This window comes from Hoplias malabaricus, chromosome 3 (assembly GCF_029633855.1).
Source record: "Hoplias malabaricus isolate fHopMal1 chromosome 3, fHopMal1.hap1, whole genome shotgun sequence".
In the NCBI taxonomy this organism is placed as follows: domain Eukaryota; kingdom Metazoa; phylum Chordata; class Actinopteri; order Characiformes; family Erythrinidae; genus Hoplias; species Hoplias malabaricus.
The window spans coordinates 54,000,141-54,014,219 of NC_089802.1; the positions used below are offsets into that span (position 1 = coordinate 54,000,141).

Sequence of the window (14,079 nt, forward strand, 5' to 3'; positions counted from 1 at the left end):
GAACAGGGCTCTTTTGATAGGGAGATTATATTATACAAAACATAATAATATAATATAAGCAACGGGGCGGCACGATGGTGCAGCAGGTAGTGTCGCAGTCACACAGCTCCAGGGGCCTGGAGGCTGTGGGTTCGATTCCCGCTCCGGGTGACTGTCTGTGAGGAGTTGGTGTGTTCTCCCCGTGTCTGCGTGGGTTTCCTCCGGGTGACTGTCTGTAAGGAGTTGGTGTGTTCTCCCCGTGTCTGCGTGGGTTTCCTCCGGGTGCTCTGGTTTCCTCCCACAGTCCAAAAACACACGTTGGTAGGTGGATTGATGACTCAAAAGTGTCCGTAGGTGTGAATGTGTGAGTGTGTGCATGTTGCCCTGTGAAGGACTGGTGCCCCCTCCAGGGTGTATTCCCGCCTTGCGCCCAATGATTCCAGGTAGGCTCTGGCCCCACCGTGACCTGAACTGGATAAGCGGTTACAGATAATGAATGAATGAATATAAGCAACTCATTTTGTATGAGCTCATTTTAAACATCACTGTGGATATGCTGCTAAAAATTTCAGCACTGTCAATATAAATCACTTCCCCTGTTGTAGAATAGCCAATATCCACTTTGATTATTATTATTTTTTTCATCTTAACTGCAGGCTAGAAAAATTCCAAAATATTCCAAGAGGCTTTTAATGTTTCCAGAGATGTTTGATAGAATAACGTTCTCAGCATGTTCAATATATTCCATCAGATGATTCTGCTGGGATAATCAATGCCAGAATCATCCGACAGATTTGTAAAAAAATGCGTGAAGGAGAAATATATCCCAGCAATGATTATGAGCCAAAATTATGCATAAAGGATTGGCCTAAAAGACTGCAAATATACTACAATACACCTCAATCCTCATGCGTTTTGAATGGCAATTGTATTCAAATGTATTCATGTATTGACATTCAAATTAAAGAGTGTAATTTATTTTGACAGCCTTAGTTTGTGTAATACTTCTATCCACATCAACAAACTAGGCCTGGAATTATTTTGGCAAAATAATGTAGTGTGTGGTAGGAACACAGGAGCACAATCCACTTTTCATAAACAGTAAAATGCCATGGCCGCAACCTACTAAACTGCCTTTTTTATTGGTGACTCACTATGACAATGTGTCTGGCAAAGCAAGCCTAGATTTAAGAGGTGACAGGAACGGGTGATTATTCTCAGAAAAATGTGTGGGCTGCTCTTAGTCGATCCCTTTGGAACAAACACACACACACAAACACGCACATACACACTCTGATGTTGTCCAGCATTGACCAGTTAGTTAGAAGGAGTGACCCAGCAAAAGGTCTTCTTTCAGTATCTTCAGAGGACTTTGAAATATATAAGCTGCCAATTATTAAAAGACCAGGTTCAATGACACTACGATTATACAGTCTGCAACTCCATATTGTTCCAGTAATTCTTTGGTACAATTTTACATACAGTAGAGATCAAAATTACATTTATATTTTCCTAAAATTCTTATTCTTCCTGAAATATCCTAAACATTCCATGATTTAAAAATATCCTCTAATCACAAAACAATAAAACTTTCAGATGGTCATTCTAAGAGCATGAGGTTAAGAATACTGATGATTTGCAACGACAGCAATTCATTTAAGTCCCCAAAAAACACTGCTTGTCCAAGTAAGACAAATTTGCAAGAGAACAGTATAATACAGGGACCCCCTCATGGGGAATCGGTTCAGCACAGCAGCTGTTGGGCCTGCCTCTTACACAGCTACACGGCAAGGTGAATGCTAATGTTCATCAGAACCTTTTCTTTGGCAACACGCAGGTCTTTCCCTACAAACATCTTCCAATTAGACAGGATTTTTTTTATTGGCAAAGCAATGCCCCCTGCCAAACAGCAAAATGGGTAGAGCACTTAATTGAAGCTGTTAACCCAGTAATAATAAAATAGTCAGCTCAGAGTCCTAATCCGAACTCTCTCACAAATCTTTTCAAGATTACAGATGACAAACTTTTGGCCACTACAGTTGGAGATGTGTGGATAAGTCTGGATGGATGAATCATTTCATGGTGCTAAAATCATTTAATGCAAGGGCCTCTATACTTTCTAATAATTGTTGAAACCTGTAATCAACACACTTTTGTAAGCTTTTGTTATAGCTCTGATTTAAAGTTTATATATATATATATATATATATATATATATATATATATATATATTGCAATATATCAATTGCAAATTGATACTTGTTAAATATAAACAAATTAAGCAATTGATGCCTGCACCTCACTTACAACATGCTGTGACAGAGGCATTGTTACCACTGTCTATTCTTGCTGTATACAAGACTAGAGCAGGTGCATTACATATTTTCAACAGGAGACAGGTGTGGACTGTATGAGGCCAGTCAAGCGTGCACACACACACTCTACAATGTCTATAATGTCATACTGTTGTAACTTTACAGAATGAGGATGAGATGCATAATTCCAGGTTTCATTTCTTGATGCAGCGGCAGAGTATGTTCAGTGACAATGAGTTTTCTAAATACTCCTGGGCCCTTGTCGCTCTGTGCATCAGAGTAGTATAAGAGCTTCTCAAACAGTACCCCCCTGAGGGCGCAACGGTCACACACATTCAGCTGTGGTTTCTGCCCTTGACCTTTATGCCTGTCATTTCCCCTGACTCTCTGAATCCTTTTATGATGTTATGACCTGTAGTTGGCGAAAGACCTAAATTCTTTGCAGTCTTGCTCTGAGAAACATTGTGAACGGACTGACAGTTCTCTCTCAATTTTTGGCACAAAGTTTTGAACCACGACCCATTCTTGCTTGCAAAGACACCTTTTGTTGGGTGTTTCTTTTATTCTCAATCAAGATGGCCCCAAGTTACCAGTTAAACTGCTCATTGTGGAAATTTCTGAAGTTTTATTTTTACAACGTTTCAGAATTAACAAATGACAGTTTTTATTTTTCTGCAAATAGGGTGTGTGTTTATGGAATATTTTTAAACAATTAAAATTACATCCCTTCTATTCATTTTAGAAACATTGTAATTGGATGAGCAGTAACTTGAAAATTAGGAATGTTGCTCTCTAATTTTGATCTCTACTCTATGACACAATTATTGTGAAAATAATTACTTTTTTTATGCAAATCACATTCTGTGCATATTTCCACCTTCATCTCTTGGCACCTTTCATCTGAATCTTATACATCTGCTGTTTTGTCTATTTTAAATGATGTATTTTACCTATTTAACATATTTTTTTTCCTGAATATTGCAATGTTACTTGTCCTTCCTGCGTAATACATGCCATACAATTGACTAATTAATATCAATTATAAATATAGTTGGCAGTGAATTGCATTATTTATTTATTTATTCCTTAGTAACATGAATACATTTTCACAGTTTTACACACCACTTATATTCAACATTCTCTGTCACCAGTTTAAACATAGATGCATGGCATGGGGCAGTCCTATATCAATAAATATTGAAATATTTGTAAATGTAAGATATTTAATTTACTGCAAATTCTTCATTTATAAATAACGTATAATTAATTTTTTTATTGGTTTAAAACTGAATATTGTGTTAAGAAATGTAAGTACCTACTCACACTAAGCTCTATTTTGTATTTTATACTTAATTATTTTGTATTACATTTATTTGAAAATGGTTTTAATTCAAAATAAACAATAAGTTACGTTACAATTCTTTTTCTTGTATTTATTAATTGTTAGTTGCTATGCTGTGTTTATTACATAGCACATGCTATGTTTATTTTTCAAAGCTATTCTACACTTGGCATACAGCTCACGATCTCCTAGCGCAGTCTTTATTCAATCACTGTCTTTTTCTCTTCGTTGTCTTCACTATCTCGACATAAAGCGCACACTCCCTAAGTGTGCTTATCAATTACCCTGTTCATTTTCAGATAAATAATGAATTCTATTAAAGACAAGAGATACATCATGATCAAAAGAATGCCCTCAGCTAAAAGAAAGAGTAAATGGATAAAAAGAGAGGGAGTATTAATTCTGCTGATTATGGTTATATGAGAAAATGACTCAGCAATGGCATGTACTTTCTCTATAAAAATGAACTTTGAAGAGTTGCGATCTATGGATACTAGTTAGCCCTCTGTCAGATATGCCTTATAGGCCAAAAAGCTCTCTCTGTAATATCTCTCTGGCTAATTAAAGACTGTGGGTTTGTGCTCTTCGTTAAAATGGAGCTCATATCTTCACATATTTACCGCTGCTGAGAGTCAAACCTCGCACCATGGGGCCTTCCATATGAACTTAGCTCACACTGCAGCAAAACACACAATATGAACTCCACTAGAGTTAGATAAGCTGCTGCATGCCTTAATGCCTGCAATGGAATTATTCATTAATGAAAAGCAGGCGGAAAAAAAGGCATGGCTGCTGAAAAGATGTTACTTCATAAGAAAATTGCAACCAAGACAGCTTATTCAAATGGTATAGACATAGGCTAAGGCTCTAAAAGGCATACAGAGTATAGAAAATGAAGATATTATAGGAATACAAAATTTTGTATTTATATTGGCACCTGCAAATAATAGCCTTTTTTAATGGATCAATATTTATAACACATTTTCATTATGTATTTATTGTACACCAGATTATTCATCAGTTTATTCATTTTACTGTATTGGTACCCCTGTAAAAATAATATATCTATCTCCACAATGCTAAGCCTGGCAGATATACGTCCACATTCTACATTCTACATCAAAGTCTGTTTACGGGCATTGACAGATTTATACAATATATCGGCATCAGAACACCAACCCCCTATCAGTGAATTAGTGAGGTATAGCATTTGGGTCATATGATATAATCTACTTAATTATAATTATTCTAAGTTTAGAACACCATTACTAATGTCTAATGTTAAGCATTTTATTAAAAAGACAAGCTAATGATTTTAGGCAAGACAACTAAAAATATAAAATCTTTACTTTAACTAGCCTTAAGATATTATTTAAAATACATAATAAATCAATTAACATTCTGATGCACTTTCTTCCAAAGATTTCATGCAATGTAATATGTTTAATGTAATATGTTTCTGCTGCAATGGTGGTAATAGGGACTAACAATAAGGAGACCATTTAGATAAAAGTCTCCTTATAACTCTAAGATAAGCATGATTATCTTGGCTTTCCTAACACTAACCCATGCTAAAGTCTCAGTAAATAAATCTGAAAGTGGGAAGTGGTGATGCCATGTTAAATAGGGGAACTTTTAATCATTAACAATGCCAGTAAAGCCTCATGGTATTTATGTTAAACAGGCTTTTTTAATCACTGCAGTGTATGTGTAAGTAACTGTTATCACCTGAGCAACAGCCAGCATCCTTGTGAAAAAGAAATGCATTAAGGCACTTACACTTTATCTTTAAACCTCATCTCAGAAAAAGGACACCCAAACAGAAACTCTGACCTTTGGTGTCACTTACTTTAATTAGCTAGGGCTGATAGTGGTTATTTCCTGAAGCAGTTCCTTTTAATGAGGGTGGGCAAAAAAAAACACAATTTCTCACTAACAGATGCATACATACAGCGCCCCTATTATAATAATGCATTAGCATAGAGAGCATCATCTGCATGACAAAGTTATGGTCATATTCAGATTTTTAAAAGGTTTGTCGACATTATTTTTTCTGGGACAAGAGATTTTGCTACTTAGCCTGTGTCTTGTTTACATGTAAAGTAAAAAAGAAAAAAAAAAAAATGGACAAGGTGACTAATCCATTATGTTGGCTTTTGCTTACTAATAGGACAGGCCATTTGATTATATATTCACTAGACCATCTGATATGTGGTTGGAACTCTGCTTGTTCAAAACTTTTTAGACAAATAAAAGGTGTAAACAAGCAGAGGTGCACTCTATAGGTTATACTGAATCCAAGCCCAAGGGGCACTTGCAGGATTTCAACTGGATGGTAACCAGATATCTGAGCTGTTTGTTGCAAAATGTTGAAGCAGAAAACTATTCGAAACAGGGAGAGATGAGCTGGTTCTAAACTGAGATTTTCCTTTAAGATGATTAGACAGTTTTGACTGCAATACCAAACAAGTAAGACGCAAAATTAATAAATATCAGCTTAGCGTCAATAAGGTATTTGTGCTGAAATGACAGTGGATTACTCTCAGCAGCCAATCCATCTTGCATCAATGCCTAACAGGAACTAAAACACTCCTAAGTGTCCCTTAAATGCTTACTTTCACTTTATGCAAAAGAGCTTTTTGATTAATATTACAACAACAATAAAGGGACAATTATGTACTTACTCTGGTAAAACTGCATTTTCAATAAATATCCTACTGTAAACAACACTAAAGCTTCTAAACTCAAGTCTAATTAGACCTTAGTAGAAACATAAATTATGTAAAATATATTTATTTACTTACATTAATTAATTTAGTTTTAACTGTCCACTAACAAACAACTATTCATATAATTTATATTTCCAATCTACAGTAAACAGCCTCTAATTAATTAGCAGAGTTTATCACTTACGTTCATCATCTGAGAGGGGAATGAATGCTGGTGGGTAAAGGTGCTGTGGTAATAAACTTTACCATATGAGGCATTTCCAGAATACACAGTACATAGGAATAATGGCCAAGTAGTAAACAAACTATATAGTTTTATCATTGATATTATGATGGGTTGTGCCCTGGTTTTTAGGTTTGCCACATGGGATTAACCACTAATGATGTTAAAAGTATGAGTCAAAATTATGTGCCAGAAATTGCATCACTAGACCTTTTAAATTCATCTGTGGGTGCTTGAATTAGTTTTCCTGAGCAAATCTACCAGTGTAAGAAGCAATACCAGAAAATAATATCCATGGCTTGAATAGGCAGCATTTATGTGGGCATGTGTTTGAGGTGAATATTACAATCCTTCAATGAACAGGAATAATTTTGTCTTGAAATATTATCTTCATGAAATGGCAGTGATCCTGGACTTGGTTCAGAAGTGTAGATTAATTAGTCTGTTATCAAAAGGAATGCATTTTCTTTTGCACAGATGTGATTTCTCTATATTGAAGGAAATACTCTCATTTATAACTAGCTCGTAATAAACCTTATAAATAGGAACAAAAAAAAAAAAAAAAGGAAAAAAAATAGCCTTTGCCCCTTAAGCATTCAAATTCCAGTGACTCAGATCTCTGGGAAGTTATCAAAGAGCACAGAGCATAAACTATACAGCCAAAAGTATCCAGACATCTCTCTTCTAATTAGGGATTAGCTGATACAGGCACGTACACAGCTTGTATAATCTACAGAGGAGGACATTCCCAAAAGAACTTAACAGTTTGAAGCAGCTGCACATAAGCCAAAAGTCACCATATTCAATGCCAAGCTTCAGCTACAAAGTTATATATTCCCCCGGATTTGGGCTGTGAACCAGCGGAACTGTGTTCTCTGGAGTGAAGGAGTTAATGGCTGAATGCTCATAGCAATATTCCAACATCAAGTTTAAAGCTTTCCCAGAAGATTAGAGGCTATTACTACAGCAAAAGGAGAACAAACCCTCTATTAATACTCTTATTTTCAAAAGACAAGCAGGTCGAGTGGCGTTTCTGTAACAAATCATGTGGTTTGCTAACCCCGCATTGTAGCAAAATTGAAGTAAAATAATCATATGTGGCAGCCTCAGTTTGAGCACTGTATTCCAACAACTGTCTTTGAAAACTCTTTTAGGGATAATAACTTGTCCAGTTATGTGTCTGCAATACAGAGTGGACCAATGTATTGTACTGTCAGTAGAAGAGCAGGTCACAAAACAGTATGTGGTCTTCCATAAGAGCTCTTATTTTGGCCAATAAAGAGGTCAGAATAAACAGTAACACCCATTTTTGTCTCTGGCTTTTGATGTTTTCAAGCTGCCTTACACCATTTATTAAAGGAACACTGTACATTCTACAGTTCCTGAAGAAAATAAAGCTGCAGGTTAAAAATCGAGGTGTTATTTTAATCTCTGTCTCACTATAGTATAGTTGATGTAAAAGTGCTGGTGCAGTTGAGGATCTAAAGTACAACTATCCTGTTCTAATAGGCTTTAAGAGCAGTATGATAGCAAATACTGTGAGTTTCAAAATAAAGGCCATTTTTACTTTGCCCTTTATTTCAATTACATGTTATGCTTTGCTTCTCATTGTCTACTTCAGGATGAGTGGTTCTCTGCGTTCTCATTATTCAACTGTAATTACAATAATAGCCAGAGCACTAAGGCTACAAAACTCAAATAGAAGTAAATTCATTAAAACAGCCATCAAGTACTGTAGAGCTTTCTAGCTAAACAAAAAATAGCCACCAGAGCCAGAACTAAATACATGTAGAAACATTCTCTTTTCTTTTAAGAGCATGAGTGGGAAATGCTGCAAAAATATAATATTATAATTTTCTTCATGAACAATATCTATTCTGTTGTCCTGAGGTTTGTGAAATTCAACTTTGAAACACACGTTCCTCAACATCTTACCAAGGACACAGTGACAAGGACGTATAGTTAAGGGCACCTTGTTAGCTACATATAGTTTAGAACATGTAGTTGAGTGTTGCAAACAATGTTCAGATAAGAATGAAACTGAGGAAGTGGAGACAACATAGGTTAAAAGTCTTTAAAGGACCAAATATTATAATAAAATGGTAACAGTGTGCTGGTGCGACAATGGTGCTTGGTGCTACCAAGTCTAACATATTAAGGCCAAAAACAGCGTGGTCAGGTAGGCTTTCCGTGGGAGTTGTTTTTTTATGTCACACAAACTTTTAAATACTTACACCACACATGCAGTTTCTCTAAATGAGGATCTGGAATCATGTGCTCCTGAGAAACCTAATGGAGGTACATAGAGCTGCTGTAAACCTGAGGATATTAGAATGAAGAAACATGGAATATTACTAAAGTGAGTTTGCCATCTAAAATGTGCAGGTTTACACAAGCTTACACAAATACAGGTTATTTTATTTTTTTAGCTACTAAAACAGACAATCAGGCTATCATTGCTGTAGATTTCTGTATTACATACCTGTGTTACGGTACAGTACAGTTGTAATACATGTATAAAAATTAGCCAGTTAGATTGGTAATACTTTTTGCAGACTATTTAAAAATATTGTCATTCAATGTTCCAACCATCCATCCATCCGTTATCCACCGCTTATCCGGGTCCGGGTCGCTGGGGAAGCAGTCAGAGTAAAGAAACCCAGACCTCCCTCTCCACAGCCACTGCTTCCAGCTCCTCTGGGGGTATACCGAGGCGTTCCTAGGCCAGTCAAGACATGTAGTCTCTCCAGTGTGTTCTGGGTCTTCCCTGGGGCCTCCTCCCCGTTGGACATGCCTGGATCACCTCTCCAGGAAGGCATCCAGGAGGCATCCGGACCAGATGCCCGAACCACCTCAACTTGCTCCTCTCGACATGGAGGAGCAGCGGCTCCACTCCGAGTCTCTCCTGGATGTCCGAGCTCCTAACCCTGTCTCTAAGGGATAATTCAGACACCCTGCGGAGAAAACTCATTTCAGCCGCTTGTACCTGCGATCTCGTTCTTTCGGTCACTACCCAAAGCTCATGACCATAGGTGAGGGTTGGGACGTAGATTGAACGGTAAATCGAGAGCTTTGATTTTCTGCTCAGCTCTCTCTTCACCACAACGGACCAGTACAGAGCCCGCAGACGCTGCACCGATCCGCCTGTCAGTCTCCCGCTCCATCTTTCCCTCACTCGTGAACAAGACCCCGAAGTATTTGAACTCCTCCACTTGAGGCAGGATCTCACTTCCAACCTGGAGAGAGCCCTCCACCCTTTTCCGACTGAGTACCATGGACTCAGATTTGGAGGTGCTGATTCTCATCCCTACTGCTTCACACTCAGCTGCAAACTGGTCCAGCAAGAGCTGGAGGTCCCAGCTCGATGAAGCAAACAAGACCACGTCATCCGCAAAAAGCAGACATAGAATCCTGAGACCACAGAACCGGACACATTCCGCCACTTGGCTACACAGAGAAATTCTGTCCATAAAAATTATGAACAGAACCAGTGTCAACGAGCAGCCCTGACGGAGTCCAACTTACTGCCAGCCATATAAACCAGACTCCTGCTCTGTTTATACAGGGACTGGATGGCTCGTAGCAAAGAGCCCAGAACCCCATACTCCCAGAACACCCCCACAGAATATCCCAAGGGACACGGTCGAATGCCTTCTCCAGATCCACAAAACACATGTAGACTGGTTGAGCAAACTTCCACGCACCCTCCAGGATTCTAGCGAGGGTAAAGAGCTGGTCCTGTGTTCCACGACCAGGGTGGAATTCGCATTATTCCTCCTTACCGGGGAGGCTGAGGAGTGTGATCTCCTTATAGTTGGAACACACCCTCCAATCACCCTTCTTAAAAAGGGGAGCCACCACCCCAGTCTGCTAGTCCAGAGGCACTGCCCCCGATGTCCATGCGATGCTGCGAAGACGTGCTAGTGGGATTGAGAAGATCCTCACAGTATTCTCTCCACCGCCTAATGACGTCCCCAGTCAATGTCAACAACTCCCCACCCCCACCTTATACAGTGTTGGTGGAAAACTGCTTTACCCTCCCGAGTCGCCTGATGGTTTGCCAGAATCTTCTCAGAGATGTCCGAAAGTCATTTTTTATGTCCTCACTGAACTCCTCCCACACCCAAGTTTTTGCCTCAGCGACAGCCGAAGCCGCAAGCCGCTTGGCTCTTCGGTACCTGTCAGCTGTCTCTGGAGTCCCTTGACCCAACCAGGCTCAATAGGACTCTTTCTTTCGCTTGACAGCCTCCCTTACCCGGGGTGTCCACCACAGAGTGCGGGGATTGCCACCACGAAAGGCTCTGACAACCTTGTAGCCACAGGTCCATTCAGCCACAGGTCATATAGCCACAGGTCATATGGCCACAGGTCCAATTATACGACTACAAAGTCGATCATCGAAATGCGTCCTAGGCTATCCTGATGCCAGGTGTACTTGTGGACACCCTTATGCTCGAACATGGTGTTTGTAATGGATAAACTGTGACAGGCTCAGAAATCCTAATCCTAAACTGATTCAATGTTATTTTTTTTAAACACAACCCATAGGACAACTTAAATAGATATGTGACAGAGTGGATGAATGAATGTAGCTACTTGATGCAGGCTAAGCAGCTGTCCATAGAAATAATATTTAATTGTAACTAATTACTCCACTCTTGTAAACAATTGAGGCTGCATCAGAAAGTATGGTTTAAAAACACATGTAAATATATGTTTTGAAGTAGCCTGTAGCAAAAATATTCTTTGCTGATGATAGCAAACTATCTAAAATGCTACAGTTTAACTGACCATATATCTACTCCTACAGCCAGTTTTTATGTGTTGTTACATGAATGTCACTGTTTATTTCCATATTGCTGCTCCTCAGAGAACACCTTGGGAGTCAATTTTCCTGATTTGGTTTTTTTTTTTCATCTTCTATGTATGTTGGAGGTCATCGCTCTATATGTTGTTTCAATATTTCCTCATAAAATAATCAAAACAAAGCTTAAAATGTGGAATACAATTTCACAAAGCAATTTATTTACATTAAATTATGCTTATTAAAAATGATTTTACTTCAGCTAAACAGTTACTATTAAGGATATGCATGTTTTTCTGTAGACAGTGATAATATATATATATTATATATATTTATAATGGTTTAAACCCTAAATACAATTATTTATATTGACAAAAAGTATAATTCCCCTAAATTCTTTGAAGACATTTCTTATTCACTGAGCTCTCTCTGACTACTCCTCAGATTTATCTGCTCTGAAAGGAGACCACACTACAACGCACATTTTAAAAATGATCTTCCAAAGTGCAATTACAAATCTCACCAGAGAGGTCTGTGAATCCCTAAAACCTAAAGAATGTCACTTTATGGCTCATTAGTTATGATGCAGACACAATGAATATTTAAATTTTCCTTATCAAAAGAGTTGTCAAATTGTCCTCTGGGGAAATATCCAGAACCCTAGTAGTTTTAAAGGGGACATATTATGCAGAACTCACTTTTTGCATGCTTTTGTACTTCCACTTTGCTCCTATAAACACTCCAAGCGCCAAAAAAAATCCATCCGTTTTCAGAGAGTCAGTTGAAGGATTTTGGTGTCGGGAATCATATGCATCTACAAGCTGTTTGGATGACTCCCTTATTGTGATGTCACAATAAGGAAATTGGCATAAAACCACTCTGGCACCAGCCCTCACCTACATAATTATGGGATGGGTTGGGTGGCCAGCAACAGATTATTTGCATAAAAGTGACAGAGCCCTTAAACGGCTCATTCTGAAAGGGACTAAAACAGGCAAGAATAGAGCTGGTGAGATTATGTGAGAGTGATTTTGTGCAAAGAACTTCATGAATATGTTTTGTATAGCCCATAGGGTAAAAAAATCAAATTTTTTAATAAATTGATTACAGAATAAATGATAATTTAATCATAATGTGCTCCAGTTAGTAAATTGTTCCCCTAAATAATCTATAGCACTTCATTCTTTCTTGACATTTATTTTGTGTATTCCTAGCCCCACAATTAAAACTTACGGATATTTCCATCCATCCATTATCTGTAACCGCTTATCCAATTTAGGGTCGCGGGGGGTCCAGAGCCTACCTGGAATCATCGGGCGCAAGGCGGGAATACACCCTGGAAGGGACGCCAGTCCTTCACAGGGCAACACAGAAACACACACATTCACTCACACACTCACACCTACGGACACTTTCGAGTCGCCAATCCACCTGCAACGTGCGTTTTTGGACTGTGGGAGGAAACCGGAGCACCCGGAGGAAACCCACGAAGACACGGGGAGAACACACCAACTCCTCACAGACAGTCACCCGGAGCTGGAATCGAACCCACAACCTCCAGGCCCCAGGAGCTGTGTGACATTTTGTATCATTCAATACTCCAGATTTCCACTGCCTTAGTTATAATATAGAAAATAATTACATAAAGCATATTTTCTCACATTGACCAAAGTGTTGAAATACCTGCCTCTAAAATTGTAGCAATGACTGCATGAACAGAATTCTTATCATATCACAAAAACTAGCAATTTAATGTCCTGTTACGCAAACAATGATAGTTGCAATCTAAAAGTGATGAGGTGATATTTTCTGCCTTCCTTCTTTGATTCCCTTAGAATTCTGGGGAATACTGGAGAATAACAAAGAAAAGCTAAATATTAATGCATCTTCCAGTTTGTTTAAATAAAATAAATAAAAAAGACACATCTGCACAACAATACTAATGTTATCATGTGTCGTAGCAACCTGTGAATGAATTCTCTTATGCAACTCAAGAGCATTACAAAAGCTAATCACAGAAATCACAAGAATTTTTAAAAATCACAAGATTTTTCAAAGTGGTTTGCTCTATCAATCCCTCAAAACACTAATCTATGCCGTCAACTATTTTGGCTTTAACAAAGAGGAATGAACCATGATCAACCCGTCAAAATTCAAGTGGCAAAGCTCTCATTGCTAAGTTTTTATGTGGGGGGAAATAAGTGCTAAGCATTGACTGTTAATCTGTATGGGCCAGTTTCCCAGACATGGATTAAACCCAGTCTTGGACTAAATTGCAATGCCAATGGTGATTCACCGTTGAAAATCCTTTTCAGTCCAGGCTTAGGATTAATCTGGGAAACTGGCCCTATATGAGTGAATATGACTTGCACAGAGCTAGAGAGCACAGCTGAGTTCCCTACTGCCTGTAGCATCAAGTAATATTCTGACTTGACAATATCACTTAATTTAAGTTCTATAAGCTATGCATAAGTCTAAGTGTGTTCCCCATAGTTATTTCCACAGATTACAGTACATTTCATGACTAAAACATGCAGCACAACTTGTGGTTTAATGCTTTACCAACTGTGCTACATTATACAGCACTGTGGAAAATTCATTTTCATTAGTCGTTTTACAGTCAAACCGCCATTAAATAAAATAAACAAATTTTCATTTTTCAGAATTTAAATTAAAAAAAATCAAAC

The 14,079-nt window shown here is 38.1% G+C and overlaps 1 protein-coding gene across 3 annotated transcripts in view; it reads right to left on the minus strand.

Moving 5' to 3' along the window:
* negr1 (neuronal growth regulator 1) overlaps positions 1 to 14,079 on the minus strand; it is a 157,055-nt gene that overhangs the window by 87,067 nt on the left and 55,909 nt on the right. The window lies entirely within an intron of this gene.